At 40.5% G+C, this 18,677-nt stretch overlaps 1 pseudogene across 1 annotated transcript in view; it reads right to left on the bottom strand.

Moving 5' to 3' along the window:
• Positions 1–6,822: 6,822 nt before the first annotated feature.
• Positions 6,823–18,677, bottom strand: part of LOC311601285 (large ribosomal subunit protein eL29-like) — a 73,819-nt pseudogene continuing 61,964 nt past the window's right edge. Inside the window, exon 2 of the transcript in view lies at positions 6,823–7,318. The product of the transcript in view is annotated as a large ribosomal subunit protein eL29-like (transcript). The remainder of the gene's footprint in view (positions 7,319–18,677) is intronic.

The following is an 18,677-nucleotide window of genomic DNA, read 5'->3' as shown; positions in this document are numbered from 1 at the left end:
TGTTTTGTTAATTGGATCAATTAAAAAGGTAACTGAATATAAGAATCTGTGGATAAGCTGTAGATTTACAGATATGTTCTTAGCTTTTAGAGACTATCCCATTGAGAAAGGAAAATATATTATGAGGGAAAATATTGCTGAAAGACTACAGTATTTTCCAGTCTTTTAAGTAAACCTATATAAAAAATATTTTCATTTATCTATTATGAGATGAAATATGTTATTCATCCTATTCTGGTTTTATAATTCCTCCCATGAATGCATCCTCAAAAGAAAGATGATTGTTAATGTATAGGCCACAGCACTATTTTCTAATTAATTCTGAATTGAGATTCTGTTTTCACAGAGAAAGAACCAAATAGTAAGGCAAAAAACCCCAATTTGGGATGTAGGTCAGTTGGTAGAACATTTGCTAACATGCATGAAGTCCTGGGTTCAATCCCCAGCACTGCATAAATTGGGTGTGGTAGAGAATGCCTATAATCAACTCTTGATCTCTTTGGCGGTCAAAAACCACTTTCACAGGAGTCACATATTTATATTATTATTCTCTACAGTAGCAACATTACAGTTATGAAGTAGCAATGAAAATAATTTTATGGTTGGTGATCACCACAACATGAGGAACTACATTAACGGGTCACAGCATCAGTAAGGTTGAGACCCACTGGTTTATGAAACATAAACTGGTTTATATGAAACATTGTCTGAAAAAAGAGTTCATAATCAAAACTATCTAAAATATTGCGTACTACATACAGTACAATTTAACTACAGTGTCACCAAATGTCTTGAGAAAAAGAAACACATAGTTTATCACTTCAAATGTGTATTGGGAGCCAAAAGCAATCAGGATATAGATAAGAGACAACTATTAAATCACCATGGTAGCTGGTATGTAACAAAATTATACCAGAACATACTTATCACCAAATTGAGCACATTTTTCAATGAGCATTTGTTAATGCTTTCTTTTTGCCTAATAATCATAATGAAAACAGCCTCTGTTTGTTGACTCACATTATGCCCAACGTATTCTGCTAGGGCCTTGTCTACATTACAGCCAATCTTTACAGCAGTCATGCAGACAGTGTTCTCACTGCATAGGTGAAGGATATTTCTGGGCCTTGCAAAGACCGTGTTAGCAGTTGGAGGATCCCAGAACTAATCCATTTTTGTCTGATTCCAGAACCTATTCTCTTAGTGCTGAATTGCACACTGGGGGATGTTCACAGGCATAATTTTGTGGCTTATTGATGATTATAGGTTATGCTTCTATAATATTCTGTTAAAAGTAATGGATAAGTTTATAGGATTTATGTTTGATGGTAGTTTCCACCTTGAGTCTTTCAAGAAGCTCCTCCACACTGATACTGCTTGCTACTATCTATTGAGCATGTATCGCATGTTGGACTTAAATAAGTGCCTTAATTATATTATCTTGTGTAATAATTAGAACTTAGCTACCCATTACCACCCCCCATTTGCAAGGAGCAGTTCTGAGTTTGAATTTATTGTAGCCCAATTACTTCCCTGAACAAACAATTCCTGAATTTGCCACTTGGGGTATCCCCTCCGTGCAGTTCCTAAACTTCCTCAAATCTACCCATGTCCAGTCCTGTAATTGCCTTCAACCCGCTCTCATACATTCACACTGTTTCCAGGCTATTTTATCCAGAGAAGAGAACCTTTGTAATACTGCCTGAGGGTATCTAAGTGGCTTTAAGGCCATAACTTTGTTTTTATCCCTATCAAGCATCCGAATAGTTCTGTTAATTAAAGTTTCTGAATTCTGAAGCCTTCTGGTGTTTTACAAGATATATCAGTTTTTTTTCTAGTATGTCTATTATTTGTCCATGAGGGACATACACTTTCTTCTAAAAGTCTATCTTTTTCTCTACAAACACACACACACAAACACACACACACACACACACACACACACACACACACACACCCTACTCATAAATACATAATCACTTTGTGAGAAGGACAGTAGATCTATATTTGTGTCCTACATTTAACTGTTAGAATATATTTTGTTCTTTGTAAAGAATTGCTTCTAGAGGAAACAGTCTATATTGAATGATCATAAATACACGGATAAATATTTTGTTGTTGTTGCTTCTCCTAAAGACATATGGAAGATAAGGATGTGGAGAATTCACTTTAGATGAAAAGAATGCGCCTGTCCACCTTTCAAAGCTGCATGGGGTACATGTAGGGGAATGCTAAAGAAGATTTGTCATGAATGCTCTAGAGAAAAGTTTTCCTTATCATCAAGGGCCAAGCTCAGTCCTTGGAGATTCACATTTCAAGTCTCATCTGTGCGCTTACACAGCTTCTGGTACAGATTGAGCTTGACTGCAAGTGCACAGCTTGCTGGGAAGAAACCAATCAAAAGTCATTTTAAGAGCAAATAGTTCTTTAGAACTGCACACTCAGTGTGTCAACTGTATTATAATCATCAAATGAAAAACAACTTACGGCATTCAGCATATTAAAATAAAATCACTACCCTCAACCTGGACCATTGGTGATGTATATAAAGATATGTTTATTAAGAATGAGGGGAAATATCCATCATTTAATGTCTGCCCACAATGTATGAGGCACAGTGCTGGTTGTTGTGTTGAATTTTGATTAATCCAGGACTTTGTTGACTTTGAGATTACACTTTCAAAACAAAATTATTATAGTGGCATTGTCATTGCTTTACCTGAAAACCCTTCAGTGTTCTTTATATTGAATTTACAATAAAACTTAAAAAAGAAGTTCTCTTTCCTCGAGCACCATTGGCCTTCTTTCTGCCTCCCTAACATTATGAAGCGACCTCTGTCTTCTTAGTCTCAAGGATTTTGTTGCTTTGCTTGAAATTTTCTTTGTATTTTTTAAAGTGTGACTCCATTAATTCCAAAGCTCTTAACTGTAATGTCTGTCATTTTACATTCTTTATACCTTTCTGGATCTAACCACAGTTGGTAATTTTTCTTTTTCCTTTTCTCTTCCTTTTCTACTGCTTCTGTTTTCCCTTTATCCCCTTGTCTCCTATCTCCCCCTCCCTCTCTTCCTTCCTATTGCTTGTTTTCCTCCACTGTCTCACAGGTTCCATGAAGTGGAGATTTTGTCTTGATTAGTTATTATTATTTCTAGCATATAGACTATGCCTAACATAGTCCCTAACAATGTTTAATGTCCTTGAAAAGATGTTGAGTCAATTCATTCTTTCATTAAAGATAAAATATTAGTCATTACTATGTACCTGACAATATTTAGGTTCTGTGGTAGACAAAAGAGTTAAGAGGTAGAGTCCATAATCTAGGAAGACAAGAACAAGTGAACATGTGCATTAATAGATTGTAATAATTATCAGAGGGGACCGGAGAAGGCAGTTGGAATATATGTAGGTTGGGGTATTGGAAATTTAAATGGAATAGATAGGAAGATATTTGCATAAAGACAATCTCAGAGAAGAGCTTCCTATGTGGAGATAGGATTCAGTACAAGAACCTTAGGTCATTTGCATCAGAGCACTTCTGCTAAGGGTATAACAGAGGATCTGGAAGAGTGAAACAGGAGATGATGTCAGGAGGGAAGCAAATGTGAAGCTCATTCATGGTCCTTCAGACTAGTGTAAGAACACTTCTTTCTTTCTTTCTTTTTTTAAGAATACTTATTTCTATTCCATATGAGATGGAAAAGCCATTGGACAGTTATGAGCAGAAAAGTTACAGTGTTGACTCATTATTTTCAGGATGATTCTAGCTGTGTTGAGAATTGAGTGTGGATTAACTATGGAAGAAGTCTAAAGACTAGTTTTGAGGTGGCTGCCATCATCCTTATAGAAATGATGGTGGCTGGATAAAAGAGGAGATTGTGGAAGAAACAACTGAGTGAACAGAAACTAGGTTACATAATTTCCTTCATAAACTTGCCAATAAAAATTTTCCATTAATTTTTTATTTGCTTTTTCTATTATGTTCTATGCCTCTATGCATGAGTATGTGGAATACTTTTATCCAGAGTACAGTATGATTTTACATATATATTAGCATAGGCCTCTCCCTATATGGAAACCATAGTAATTTTCTATTTGTAATGGAAACATAATATTTGTCACCTTTGTACAGTTGTGACTACTGTTACCATTTTGTAACATAGTCGGGCAAGGGCAGAGTGTTTTGCTTCATATCACTTTCAATGCTGGGGTAGCCTTCATACATGAAAGAATTATAATGCTTTCAGCTATGAAATCAAGATAGTAATAAAAATGAATGGGGCAGCGAGGCACTATGGCACATGTCTGTAATCCTAGCACTTTGGGAGGCAGAGGTAGGCAGATCTCTGTGAGTTAGGGGCAAGCCCCCCAAAGGGAAGCAAACCCATAGAAAGTTGGGTAAATGACTTAAGATATTCCATAGAAGATATGTAAATTACAAAGACCTGTGAAATGTGCTCAGATTCACTGGTCCATTGTGCAATTTGGTTATACTCACTTTCCTCAGAAGGACAGCAACAAAAAGTGACTTAACAAACACAATTCTCCTCTATTAAAGGTGAAGTACAAGGTATAATAACTTGTTAAAGTATTTTGTTAGGTAAGTACTTAAACATATCAGACTTGAGGGTCATTGAGGATGGCCCCTTCCATCAAAATCAGCCTCGAGAACTTCCTCCTGTGTCCTTGGTAATAGAAATTACAAAAGTGAAAAAGAGTTATGGGTAAAGGAAGAGGAAAGCATCACAATTGCCTATGTTTAGAACTTAAAATGTGCAACAAAGAAAGGAAGAACACAACACAATTGCCTTTCTTTAAGGTTTAAACAACATCTAAAATGATATTAGAGAAAATAAGGGAAGGTGAAGAGAGCAGGATTTTCTTGAGCTCCATCATGGGACAGCTTCCTGGGAAAGCAGGACTATTTTTATAGATTTATTTTTGCATTTTTCCCTTAAAAACCTGTTCTGTGGTATGATTTTTGGCCAAAACAACGAGGGTTGAGTTATATTTGTGGCTCTGGATTGAGATATGACTTTCTGTCCTGCCAAAGATGATTATAAAATTGCTGTATAGCAGCAGGTCATCCAGTCAATAACAAAGACATAGCATTCACTGTCTCCTTCCTTAAGGTGAATCCAGTGGCTAGATAAATAGCTCAGTGGTTAAGAAGGCTTGCTGCTCTTACAAAGGACCCAATGAGGTTCCCAGCATCCATGTTGGGTGGCTCACAAATATCTTTAACTTCAGCTTCAGGGAATCTGAGGCCCTCTTCTTCTGTCTATTGAGGACTCTCTCCCCCCCATCCCCCCCATCCCCCCCATCTCTCTCTCTCTCTCTCTCTCTCTCTCTCTCTCTCTCTCTCTCTCACACACACACACACACACACAGAGAGAGAGAGAGAGAGAGAGAGAGAGAGAGAGAGAGAGAGACTGAGAGACAGACAGAGAGAATTCTTTAAAAGAAAGAGTTAATCCAAATGGGCCTGTCAATCACCTGAATGAGAACTCTGTTCTTTGGCCTTTGAAAAAATAGTACAAAGTGTGACTATTTATGTCAGCACAATCATTCCTCTGGCCATTGTCTTCTTTCATCCCAATGAGAGTGCTTTTCCCCTTTGCGGTGTCCCCTTTGCTCACTGCCTACTCTAATTCTTGACAATGCCTCACATTAGTATGTAATAAACTAACTTCAACATTACACTCTGCATCTTGTTTGAATTCTTTTGATAGAGCTTACAAGGAGGACAGAAAGAGAACCAGCAACATATTTGGCAATATGTCCCAAAATTGAATATACGAGTATCCTATGATCTGTCCATTCCATTCCCAGGAAGTAAGTTGTCATTTTAGTAGGAAAAAAAAGAGGTTGAACACATAAAACATATTGTTCATCCTAATGTGTACCTGAATGAAATGTACATTTATGCTTGTCAAAAACATAGAAGCACCATTTGTAAAAGTCTAAAATTGGAAAGGATCCAAATGCCTATCAGCATCCGAGTAAGCAAATAAGGGTTATATAAAAGTTAACAAATTACAGCTGCATGCAGCATTATGTTCATCACAAACATAAACAAAACAACAAAATCTACTTTATAATCTCACTTATGTATAACATAAGAATATGTACAGTTTGACTTTTCCTGGGTCCTGTAAAGAAATGTATTGTATCTACCCCAAGCAACAAGGTTACTGTCAGACCAAAGAAAGAATCCCATCCAGGTCCACATCGATGAAGCAGTGAATGTGTCAGTGCTACTCACAAGAGCGTGGACAACCAAAAAGGTAGTCATACCATCTGGAAGTCCACCCCCAGCCTATCAGACTCAAGGAGACTGGCTTCAGTGAAAGATATCTACCTTCTGCCTCCTGTACAGCATGCTTCAGGGCAGCTGGGGCATGAGAGAATGGTGATGTGACGCTCAGGTCCCACTTCTTTTGCTAGGGGATGTTAATAGTCTCGTTACTTTTACTGGAGACTTAGCTGCCCACTGTATTTTCCTGCTTATTTTGGTGCCTCGACTGAATGTTCAAAGTCTGTAGATTACCACAACTCTGCTTCTTAATGAAGATCATCCTGTCAAGCCAGGAGGAAATAGCTACTTTACAGTGTATTTCAACAATAATTTAAAAAAAATTAACAGAAGCACAAACTCCAAGTAATTTCTGATTTTTGTTCCAAATAGTAACTATTTAGATATTTTTTAAAACAGAACTTGCCTCAGTTTATTTGGGAAAACAGCATAGGACACTGGTCATCTATAAATAGTGTGTAGGTGGGTATGTCACATCTGTCTTCACATAGGCAGAAAGAAGTCTTTTCTATGGGGCCTGGGCACCTTTGGGAGCCTGAACTGGGGCTGAAGCCTGGGCCTTAGCTGGAGCTGCAGCTTTCACCTTGGTTTGAACCTTGGGCTTTGGTTGGCAGAGCCTATGATCCTTGGCCATGAAGCTTCGAATCCTCTTCCCAAGCTTGGGATGAGCAATGAAAGCAAGCCGGCTGAGTTTGCGGCTGGAGCCCTTTGGCATCTTGGGTTTAACAGCCTCAGGCTTCCCAAGGGCTTTAATGGCCCCTGCACGGCATTCATTGCCTTTGCGTTGTTTACCTGCATCTACTTCAGGCCTCTCTTGTTCTGCTTCTTGGCAAAGAGCATGTTCCTCAGGAACTTGGGGTCAACCCCGTTAAGAGATTCGTATCTTTGTGACCCGGATTTCCTGATGTCATTTCTGTGCCATTTGCAGGACTGGTTGTGTTTGGTGTGGTTCTTGGACTTGGCTGTGGCTGCACTGTAACCTGTGGCTCCCGCAGCGCCTGGGACTTAGATATGTTTTTAAAGGAAATACTGAGTATTAAATTTTTTTCAAAAATATTTTTCCTCTCATTTGAGCACCATGTTGATAGTCTTAGGCAGTCTTACCCTTGTTAATGAAATGCAGGTAAGAAACTAGACTTGGTGTGAGGTCCTGGCTTTCCTGGAAAACATAAAACAGAACCTTAGTGTTTTGTTTGTTTCTGTGCTGCTGGGATGGAGCCACAGGACTTTGTCTATATTAAACAAGCACTCCGGTGCTCAGTCACAACCTGTACTCCTAGAGCAGAGGTTTCTAGCATGAATTGTAGACAGCCAGGAAAGCAAGTAGAGAGCTAATAGCTTAGGCAGACAGTCCAGCCTTGCAGAAAGCCACAGAACTGTAGTTGAGAAAACAACGAAAATCAAAATAACTCCACTGGGAGACTGAAGTTAGAGTTCAGTGTGGCTGAGGAGTGGCTAGTGATAAGGAAGCATTTGGTAGATGGCTGACAGCAATTGCCCTGATGTGCCATTGTTGCTGGGATTGCACTCTGGCTTCTCAGTTGCCTGGTCCTTGTAATTCCTGTTAAATGATTTCAGACAGGTGCAGTGTAGAAGTCAGTCTGGCTTATTATAGAATGAAATGAGATACTCTGAAAGGGTGAGAGTGGGAAATGACTGAAAGGGCCATTTATTGCAAAGGAGGAAAACACCCTCACGGTGTAGCCTACTTTTAGGGAGACCATTGTATTGACCTACATGCTTAGGGGCTTAGTTCTGCTTCCCCAAGATTTCTAGAACAGATAGCTTTCCTGAGGGGTACTAGTTTCTTCAAGTGATTGGCAGGCTTATTTGGAAGAACTCTTAAGGAACGAGACAATAGTATGGCTTTATTTTTCTTTTACCAGAAGGCCTCCCATATTTAGATAATAATCTTAGGATCTTTTTAGCTAAGAATCTCACGTCTGTACCCATGACTAAAGATACAACTCAGATCCTGTTCTTTTGATCAAAATCACGTAACAAAGCTGGTTACAAATAATTAAATAAGAAATAAAATAGAGCTGGGCACAGTGGCACAAGCAGGTAATCCCAGCACCCAAGGAGACAGAGGCAGGTAGATCTCTGTGAGTTCAAGGTCAGCCTGGTCTATAAAGGGAGACCAGTGAGGGCAGGGCCACACAGAGAAACTCTGTCTCAAAAAACAAAAACAAAAACAAAAACAAACAAACAAAACAAATAAAATAAAATAAATGGGGGCTGGAGAGACAGCTCTGTGGTTAAGAGCACTGGCTGCTATTCCAGAGAGCCCGGGTTCAATTATCTGCTCCCACATGTCAGCTCACGACTGTCTGTAACTCCAGTTCCAGAATTGATGCCCTAGCACAGATATACATGCAGGTAGAACACCAATGCACATAAAAATAAATGTATAAAAATGGTCATGTTTACCCAGAGAGAATAGCTTTCTCTTAAAAACAATGTGAGGCTGAAGAGGTGTGTTGGCAATTCAAGAGTATCTTCCAGTCTTGCATAGGACTGGGGTTCTGTTTCCAGCACCCACATAGTGGCTCACAACCATCCATAACCTTAGTTTCAGGGAATGTGATGCTTTATTCTGCCCTCTACAAGTACCAGACATACATGTGGCACACAAACCCGTATCCAGACAAACACTTATACACATAAAATAAAAACAAGTCTTTAAAAATTGTTTAGTGCATGTGCTCAGGTGTACACATGTGCATGTGTGTATGTGTGTAAAGGTCATAGGACAACTTTTGTGAGTTGGTTCTCCTTTTCCACCTTGTAGCATGGTCCTTCTTGTTTCTGCTTCTGCACTGCATATCTTAGGCTAGCTGGTCTGTGAACTTCTGACCAATTACCCACCTCCCATCTTGATGAAGGAGTTACTAGAATTACAAATGAATGTCATTTTATATGACTTTTTTTAAAACTTGCGTTGCAGGGATTGAACTCTGGCCAGGTTATTGGGCTTGTCTCTTCCCTCCTTTCACATGGTATTTCAAATTATACAAAGGGGTAGTTGAAATATTTCCCTATCTTTAAATTATTGTGTCATCTGCGATACAGCAGGTGAGGCCCAAAACTGATTAGGGAGGAAATGTCAATCTTCTTTCTAACTAGCTAGGTAATATAAAAATGTTGAACTTCTTCTTCTTCTTCTTCTTCTTCTTCTTCTTCTTCTTCTTCTTCTTCTTCTTCTTCTTCTTCTTCTTCTTCTAGGCATCTGTAAAAAATGGAGTAATTTAAAATGAGTTGTCAGTATGATTTGGTTGCTCTCTAATCAACACTTGCTAATGGCAGTGTGAGAGATGAGCCTAAAGGCTAGAGGTTCAGATAGGAAGCTGTTGCTGTAATGTTTAAGACATGGGATATGCTGATGGTTTGGAAGAGAAAAGTGAGGACAGATGTGAGAATCATCAAGACAGAATTGTTCTGGCAAGAGTTGGCAATTGATGGGTCTGGAACTGATGTGTGGACATGATCCTTCTTTTTCCTAGTAAAAGATGATAGGGATATTCATTTTGATTATGAAAAACATTTAATTTTCTTTCCATCTTTTCCTCTTTAATGCCTTACTATGGTTAGATACATCAAAGGATGATGCTGTGACAGATATAAAGAAAAAACCTTCCAATTGCTTCTTTTTGCTTCTTAGAATGAAAATCCAAGGACACATTTACATTGTGGGATTATGAAGGTCATCTTATGCATTAATGTGCAAGCTTCTCGATTTTGCCAAATGAAGCAGAAGGGAGGACATAGTAATTTGCATGGCTAGCTCTCTGTTAATGACATTGTGGAAAGTTAAAAAAGGGATGGTACATATGTGTACTGTCATATATAATTTGTGCATGATTATATACAAATAGAAACACATATATGCATATGATATATGTGCATACACACTGAAGTTATGTGACATCTTTGAAATTTTAGATACAGAAATTATTAAGGAATATAACAAATGGCAATTTTTAGACAAATCTCCCTCTTTTTCAGAGTTATATTTAGAAACGAGAGGGTGAAGAAGCCACTTCCCCCTTAAATTACTTCATTGCTTTTCCTTCCTTTCAATTTAGGTTTATGTAGATGGGAACCCTGCATTAATCCATCCTAATTAAAAACCATCCATGCAACCCTTCAGTTAAAGAAACAATCTTGAGTCTGCCTAGGATAGCATTTTGTCAGAAATTGCCTCTATGGCTTTTGGAATTATTATAATTCTAAGTGTGCTGGTGTCCACTGGGCCAATGGCTTTATTAACGTATATATATAATTTAAGAAGCCTTGCTCTTGAAAAGGGTTAAGACCTCTTCCATGATGATCCACAAATGTGTAAAGGAAGAAGATGGGGGTTTGGGATGGGTGACAAGCAAAGCTTATCTCCTGCTTGTCCACAGAACACCTCCTGGCCTTCAGGCTGTTGAGAAGCTACATTATTTGTAGCCATCTCCTGAAAAGGCAATTACACAAAGCCTCTCTGAAACCCATTTTCACATTTGTTCAAGAAGTTCTTTGATCTTATGTAAATCTCCCATGCTGTAACTAAGCCCTTGGTTTGCCTTTGGACAGATGGGAGGACAACCAGGCTTCCTCTCTCCAGCAGAGGCCTTACTGTAACTGAAGACAATTATCTCATCAGCATGCCTCTCTCCCTCCTGTTCTTCAGGCTCAAAATGTTCATCTTTAGTACACACGAGTGCATGCCAGAGCTGCTGTCCCTCTGGAGTCTTCCATTTTGATTTTTGAGCCAGGGTCTTTCACTGGTGCCTAGCGCTCATAGTTTAGGCTAGGCTCAGTGGCTGGCCAGCAAGCCTCAGGTATCCCCTTGCCTCTGCTTCCCCAGCATTGGGATTATAAGTGCACTGCCATGGCCAGCTTTTATCTGGGGAACTCCACATAGCCACAGGCTTCCTTGGCAAACACTGTGCCGTTGAGTAAATCCCCTAGGCCCTCCCATTTTTAACCATTCTTTCCCTTTTATTTATTGCTAGCCACTTTTCATAACTGGCCTTAGTGCTATATAAAGGGCCTTATCTGTTCTTTCTCTCCAAATGGGACAAGTTAGAGTTAAGTAAATTTGGAAAAGCAACAGAGAGAATGGAAACAGATACTGATTGTCCACAGCTGTGGAGTAAAGCTGAGGACAATTAGGCCAAAGGGAGAAAGTTGAGTTTACCTTGCAATGTAACAGCCTTAAAAATAAGAACCAAGTACAAACTCCTTGCCAGTCTAAAAACCCGTGGAGAATGCAGCAGAAATACTTAGTAATGGGAGAAGCTTGAATATGGGGTTGGTAGGAAGCAACTACCATCTTCTAAAAAACGAAACAAAACAAAAATCTATCAGATCTTATTGCTCTGTGATAAGTAAGAGCAGACATCTTGCAACCAGTTGAAGGGCTGGCCAGTGGTTAAGTCCAGTATGCTGCTCTGCCTTGTCTAGTACCGTGAAAATTCTTCCATGACAGGCAACCCAGTCCTCCTTCCCAGTGGACCAACACCAATCTTAGGAGGATGTAGAGTAAGTAGCTGCACCCTAGACCATATGATTCCTGTGCATTTGTATCATGTGTGCCCTTAGGGCTTGAAATCTTGGAATCCATCTCTTTCCTGTCTCTCCATTGTCTTGACTACCAAACTGTGACCCTCAATATCTCCCTTATGCTCTTTTCTTTTGCCTTCTATTTTCTCTAGTCAGACTTGAACAATCCCAGTCTTATATTGTGAATTGCTTCCTGATAGAATTTTCTAATTCCTATCCCAGTTTACCAATCTACTCTACACTCTGCTCTCTGCTGCTTTCTTTTATTTTTTTACACAATGGTTTTGAATTGCCTTTAGGGAAAAAAAACCTTATAGTCCTTATTAATCTATCCAGCCCTCCAACATTTGGCCCTAAGATGCCTTTTCTAACTGTATCTAACAGTTTCCTTATATCTTCCTCTGTATCTAGTACCTTGCTATTTCATGTGTGTTTCTTTTAAGGTTGCTTTCTTGATTTAGAAGTCTAACTATTCTTTTCTCTGCTTATTTACATTTTATTTTATTTTTTAAAGATTTATTTATTATTTATACAGTACTCATACAAGAAGAGAGTCCAGATTGCATTATAGATGGTTATGAACCACCATGTGGTTGCTGGGAATTGAATTCAGGACCTTTGGAAGATCAGACAGTGTTTTTAACTGCTGAATCATCTCTCTAGCCCCTGCATTTGATTTTAAAAACATGAATTCGAGGCCAACCTGGTCTACAAAGTGAGTCCAGAACAACCAAGGTTACATCTTGAAAAACAAAACAAAACAAAAAACCAAACAACAACAGAACAAAAACAAAAAAAACCCAAGCAAGCAAACAAACAAAACAAAACAAAACAAAACAAAACAAAAAACATAGATCCAAGGGGTGGCTGTGGTTTAGTGGTGAAGCATTTACCTATTGCCATGCAGGTTTAGTGGTGAAGCATTTACCTATTGCCATGCACTGGGCTCTGGAGTTGATATCTAACAGAAGAAAATAAAAGATGCCTGTCTGTTGGCTAGTGTTTAGTGCAGTTGTAGAATGTTTGCATAGCAGAGACCAAGCCTTCTCTAAATCTCTCATATAATTTTCTTTTGTGTTCTCTTGTTGACTGTGCACTATACTATGTTATTATGTTTTTAAAAAGATTTATTTTATTCCTTTAAATTGTGTGTGTGGGTCTATGTATGGGTATAAACAACATGAGTATGGGTGTCCAGGGAGACATCAGATTCCCTAGAACTGGAGTTACAGGCAGTTTTCACATAACATGGTCTCTGGCAACAGAACTCAAGTCTTCTGCAAGAGTAGTGTGTTCTCTTTAGCGGCTGAGCCATCTCTCCTGCCTCATGAGCTGCTAAAAGACATTGTTTTTTTTTATTCACTTTATATCCTGGTCATAACTGCATTCCTCCTCTCCTCTCAGTTCCAATCTCCTTCCCCATCCCCTATCTCCCTGCCCCTATTCCTCAGAAAAGGGGAGTCCCCCTTCCCACCCACCCTAGCTCATAAAGTCACATCAGGTCTATGTGTGTCCTCTTCCCCTGTGGCCTGGCAAAGCAGTCCCACCATGGGGAAGTGATAAAAAAACGAGCATCAGAGTCCATATCAGAGACAGATCCTGCTCCCCTTACCTAGTAAGGACCCACATGTAGTTTGAGCTGCCTATTGGCTACATCTGTGTAGGGGACATAGGTCAAGTCTATGCATGGTCCTTGGTTGGTGCTTCAGTCTCAGCAAGTGCCCCTGAGCCCTTAGCTAGTTAGTTTTGTTGGTCTTCTTGTGGAACTCCTATCACCTCGAAGTGCTTTTCTTCTTCCCCCCACTTTCCCACAAGGCTCCCTATGCATTGCTCAGTGTTTGGCTGTGAGTCTCAGCACCTGTTTCAAGGTGATGCTGGGTGCAGCCTCTCAGAGGACAACTCTGCTAGCCTTCTGTCTGCAAGCATAGTAGAGTATCATTAATAGTGTCAGGGGGTGGCTCTCTCCCATGAGGTAGGTCTTGAGTTGAGCCAGGCATTTGTTTGATCTTCCCTCAGTCTCTGCTCTATCTGCGCTATCTTTATCCCTGTTCATCTTATAGGCAGGATAAATTTTGGTTTGAAGTTTTTGTGGGTGGGTTAGTGCTCCTCTCCCTCTACTAGGAGTTTTGTCTAATTAGAGGGTATCCTTTTCAGACACTATGGCCCATGCTACTAGGAGTTTCTGCCAGAGTCCCCCTCATTTTCTTTCAGGAGCCTACTCTGACTTAGGTTTTCAGCTTGTCACAGAGATTCCTCTGCCCACAGTTTCTCTTTAAAGAGAATATTCTTAAACAAAACTGGCATTTCACTTTTCCTGTAATGCTTCTACCCATATAAGTTGATATTGCTGATTGACTCAGACTCAAAGGCTCTACCAACTTTGGGCTCATCCTGCAAATGTCCAACAATGAAACAGGCAAATAGGAGTGTTAGTATGAAAATAACTGTGACCTTTAGGCACCGTAGAAAGGACCTTGTGAACCCCTAGAGGGCTGGGAACCACATTTGAAGAACAACTGCTTTAAACTTCTGTGAAGGGCCAGTTCTCCCAGGAAGTAAAATATACTACTAGCTCATTTGGGAAGAGAGGCAAGATCTCCTTCACATGGGCCAATTTGCCTTACCTTCAGAGCTGGAAATGGACGTTTTATTTCTTTGCAGAACTAAAGGCATCTGGCCTGGGAGTATGATTATTCTCCACTCACCTTTAAACTGCCTCAGCTATTACTACGTCTCTGGCAGTGACATGTTGATTATGTGAATTTAAAGCCCACAGGAGCCAGAGGAATGACAGATCAGATTCCCTTAAATGAGAAATAAAATCCAAGAGCCTGGCAGCAGGACATACGGCTCTCGCTCCTGCCGACCTTTGGTGTCAGTCTGGTAGAATGACTGCTTCTGGGCCAGATGGCATGTGGCTTAAAGGGATATGTTTCAGCCTGTTTCCTGCTATTAGTTGTTCATGTTTATACTCCTTCATTGTGCAATATGTACCTCTTCGTTGTCAGTTCATTTAGATTTTTATCCTTTTGTTTTAAGAGGCAGCCATAGTCTAATTGACACCATAAATCTAAGCAATTTAAAAAGGTTCGTCTCTTTAAATCTCTAATCCTAAACCTTTTTCTGTCCAATCACTGTTACGGTTTGACAGATACTTAATCTCCCTTTTGACAATCGAATATTAGGTCCTGCAACTTTTAAGAGCAAAGGGATGAAGGCTAGAGTCACAGTGCCCTAAAGAAGAGAACTTAATGGAAACCCATTTTGTTTGTTTATTTAAAGGCACAAAGATTAATTGTAACAGGAGCCTTCAAGTGTTTCAAGGTGGCTGCTTAAATCTGAGGATGGTCAACGGCTTTAATCTCATCAACAATTTCAACAAATAATAATTACTCAGAATATTCAGGTTAAATTTCACCAGTATAAACAAGCAAGTGCTCTGATCAGAGATATTCACTGTGCTTATGGTGGCTATGCTGGCTAGTTTTATGTCAACATGACACATGAACTAGAGTTTTCTGAAAGGAGGAAACCTCAACTGAGAAAATGCCTCCCTAAGATCTGGCTGTAGGAATTTTCTTAGTTAGTCATTGATGAGGCCCTAGTCTATTGTGGGTGGTACCATCCCTGGGCTGATGTCCCTGGGTGCTATAAGAAAGCAGGTTGAGCAGGCAAATGGATGGAATTAAAAATGATTATTCTGAGTGAGGTAACCCAGACCCAGAAAGACACGCATGGTATATACTCACTTATAAGTGGATATTAGTCCAACATAGATGTCCTCTGAGAGACTCCACCCAGCGGGGGATGGGGACAGATGCTGAGATTCACAGTGAGACTCTAGGTGGAGTGCTGAGAGAGGTATGGAAGAATGCGCAGATGGAAGGACCCAGAGGGATCTGGAACCCCAGAAGAAGACCATCAAGGCTGGAGGATTTGGACCCAGGGGGGCCTGCACAAGCTTGCACCAACCAAGGGCAATGCATGCAGTAAACCTAGACCTCTGTTCAGATCTAGGCAATGGACAGCTCATTCTCCAAGGTTGTGAGGAAAGCAGAGACTGCCCCTGAAATGATGAACTCGGGTGCCCCAGATTTGATCACTTCCACTTGGTGGAGAGGGCCTGGTGGCACACAGAGGAAGGAGAAGCAGGCTACCCAGATGAGACCTGATAGGCTGTGATCTTATGGTGGGGGAGGAGGCCCCCTTGTGTTAGAGGTCTAGGGGAGGGGAATAGGGCTGAAGAGGGAGGGAGGGTGGGAACAGGAAGATACAACAGAAGAGATAACATTATGGATATTATCTGAATAAATTATAATAAACTAAAAAGTAAAAAAGAAAGCAGGTTGAGCAAGCCATGAGGAACAAGCCAGTAAGCAGCACTCTTCCATAGCCTCTCAATCAGCTCCTGCCTCCAGGTTCCTGCCCTGTTTGAGTTCCTGCCCTGACTTTCTTCAATGATGAACTACCATGTGGAAGTGTAAGCCAAGTAAAAAAAATTTCCCACTTGCCTTTTGGTTATGGTGTTTTGTCACAATAGAAATTCCAAATAAGATAGAGAACATTTCCAGGGAGTGGGATTTCTGAACTAGAAGCTGCTATCACTTATCTGTAGTTAAAGCTTTTTCCATTATTTATAAGTCCTGTAAAAGACTGGGCCCTTCAATACTCTATCATGGATGGAGGAAGGGGCTCACGAGGCCCTGCCATTCCTTGAGAACTTACAGGCAATTAATATTGCTCAGGAGTGGGGGTAAAGGAATGCTCACCCTTGCTTAAAGGTCTATAGGCAGTTTATGGTAGCTGAGGGAAGGAGAGACATTTTTGTTAGTGGTATAGCCACTGATAAGTTGCCCATGTTCCAATAAATAAGCCCATCCTCCTGTGAGCAACCCTGATTAAGCTAATTTGGGGCTCTCTCTCTCTCTCTCTCTCTCTCTCTCTCTCTCTCTCTCTCTCTCTCTCTCTCACTCTCTCTCTGTCTCTCTGTCTCTCTCTGTCTCTGTCTCTGTCTCTCTCTCACACACAGAGACACAGAGACACAGAAAGAAAGAAAGAGACAGAAAGACTAATATAATAGGGAGGCCTGTTGGGAAGTGGAAGGGGATCAGTGGTAGTGGTAGTGTGAAAGAGACAAGAGAGACAAGTGGAAGAGTTAAGAGATGGCTGAGTGAAAAATTTCATGCTTGTAATGGAAGCATGGAAACCAGAGTTCAGATATCTAGAACCCATGTCAAAGCTGGGTAGGCTTCCTGTAAGTTAGTACTTGGAGGACTCCCTAGGTGGAGGGAGCAAGCTGGCTAGCGGGACTAACTAGGATTGGTGAACTCCAGATTTAGTGAGAAACCCTACCTCAATAAACTAAAGTGAAAAAAAATCAAGGGAGCCTGGTGTCAGCTTCAAGTTTTCACACACACATATCCACACATGCATGTAAACCTGCACATATGTGAAAACACATATGCCACATACAAAAGGCTATTAGTTCTTCTACTGAGGGACACTTAGGCTGTTTCCAGGTTCTGGCTATTATGAATAAGGCTTCTGTGAATATGGTTGAGCAAATTTTCTTGTTGTGTGCTGGAACATCTTCTGGGTATATTCCAAGGAGTGGAATAGCTGGGTCTTAAGGAAGCCCTACTCCCAGTTTTCTGAGATAGTGCCAGATAGATTTCCAAAGTGGCTGTACTAGTTTGTATTCCCACCAGCAATGAAGGAGTGTTCCTCTCTCTCCACATCCTTGCCAGCATGTGGTGTCACTTGAATTTTTGATCTTTGCCACTCTGATAGGTGTAAGATGAAATCTCAGAGTTGCCCTCAGTAGAAGAATGGATAAAGAAACTGTGGTACATTTACACTATGGAATACTACTCAGCTATTAAAAACAAGGAATTCCCGAAATTTGTGGACAAATGGATCGAACTAGAAATGATCGTAATGAGTGAGTTAACCCAGAAGCAGAAAGACTCAAATGGTATATACTCACTTATATCTGGACACTAGCCCAGTGAGCATGTCCCATGAATGTCTTCACTTATCAGGAAAGTGGGACAGAGGGGAGGACATCCTACTGGGACTCTAGGTGAGAGAAGCATGGGAGAATGGGGAAATAGAAGGATCCAGAGTCCTAGAAACCTACAAGAAGAACATTATGCTAGGCAGATTTGGGCCCAGGGGTCCTGCTCAAACTATGGCACCAGCCAAGGACAATACATGCATTAAACTTCAAACCCCTACCAAGATCTAGCCAATGTACAGGACATTCTCCACATTTGAGTGGAGAGTGGGGTCTGACTTTCACATGAACTCTGGTGCCCCATATTTGACCATGTCCCCTGGGTGGGGAGGCCTGGTGGCACTCAGAGGAAGGATAGCAGGCTACCAAGAAGAGACTTGATACCCTATGAGCATATACAGGGGGAGGAGGTCCCCCTCAGTCACAGTTATAGGGGAGGAGAGTAAGGGGAAAATGGGAGGGAGGGAGGGAGGAATTGGAGGATACAAGGGATGGGATAACAATTGAGAGGTAATATGAATAAATTAATAAAATATATTTAAACAAAACAAAACAAAAAATTAAAAGACTATGTGTGTGTGTGTATGTGTGTGTGTGTGTGTGTGTGTGTGTGTGTGTGTGTGTGTGTGTGTGTGTGTGTAGGTTGGGTATGTTGTAGCATTTTGAGATGTACCCATAGTGATTGATTTGCAAGTGAGATGGGGATGTCACCAGCAGATTAATAACATCCAAAGAGAGTAGAATTGCTTGGATACTGAAATGGTTCAAGAAGTAGGGAGGGCATGAACGAAGTTGCA

The sequence above is a fragment of the Acomys minous genome (genome assembly GCF_964271855.1).
Source record: "Acomys minous genome assembly, chromosome: 7".
NCBI lineage: Eukaryota > Metazoa > Chordata > Mammalia > Rodentia > Muridae > Acomys > Acomys minous.
Note: the sequence above shows the minus strand (reverse complement) of the source record. Positions and strands in the feature narration are given on the sequence as shown.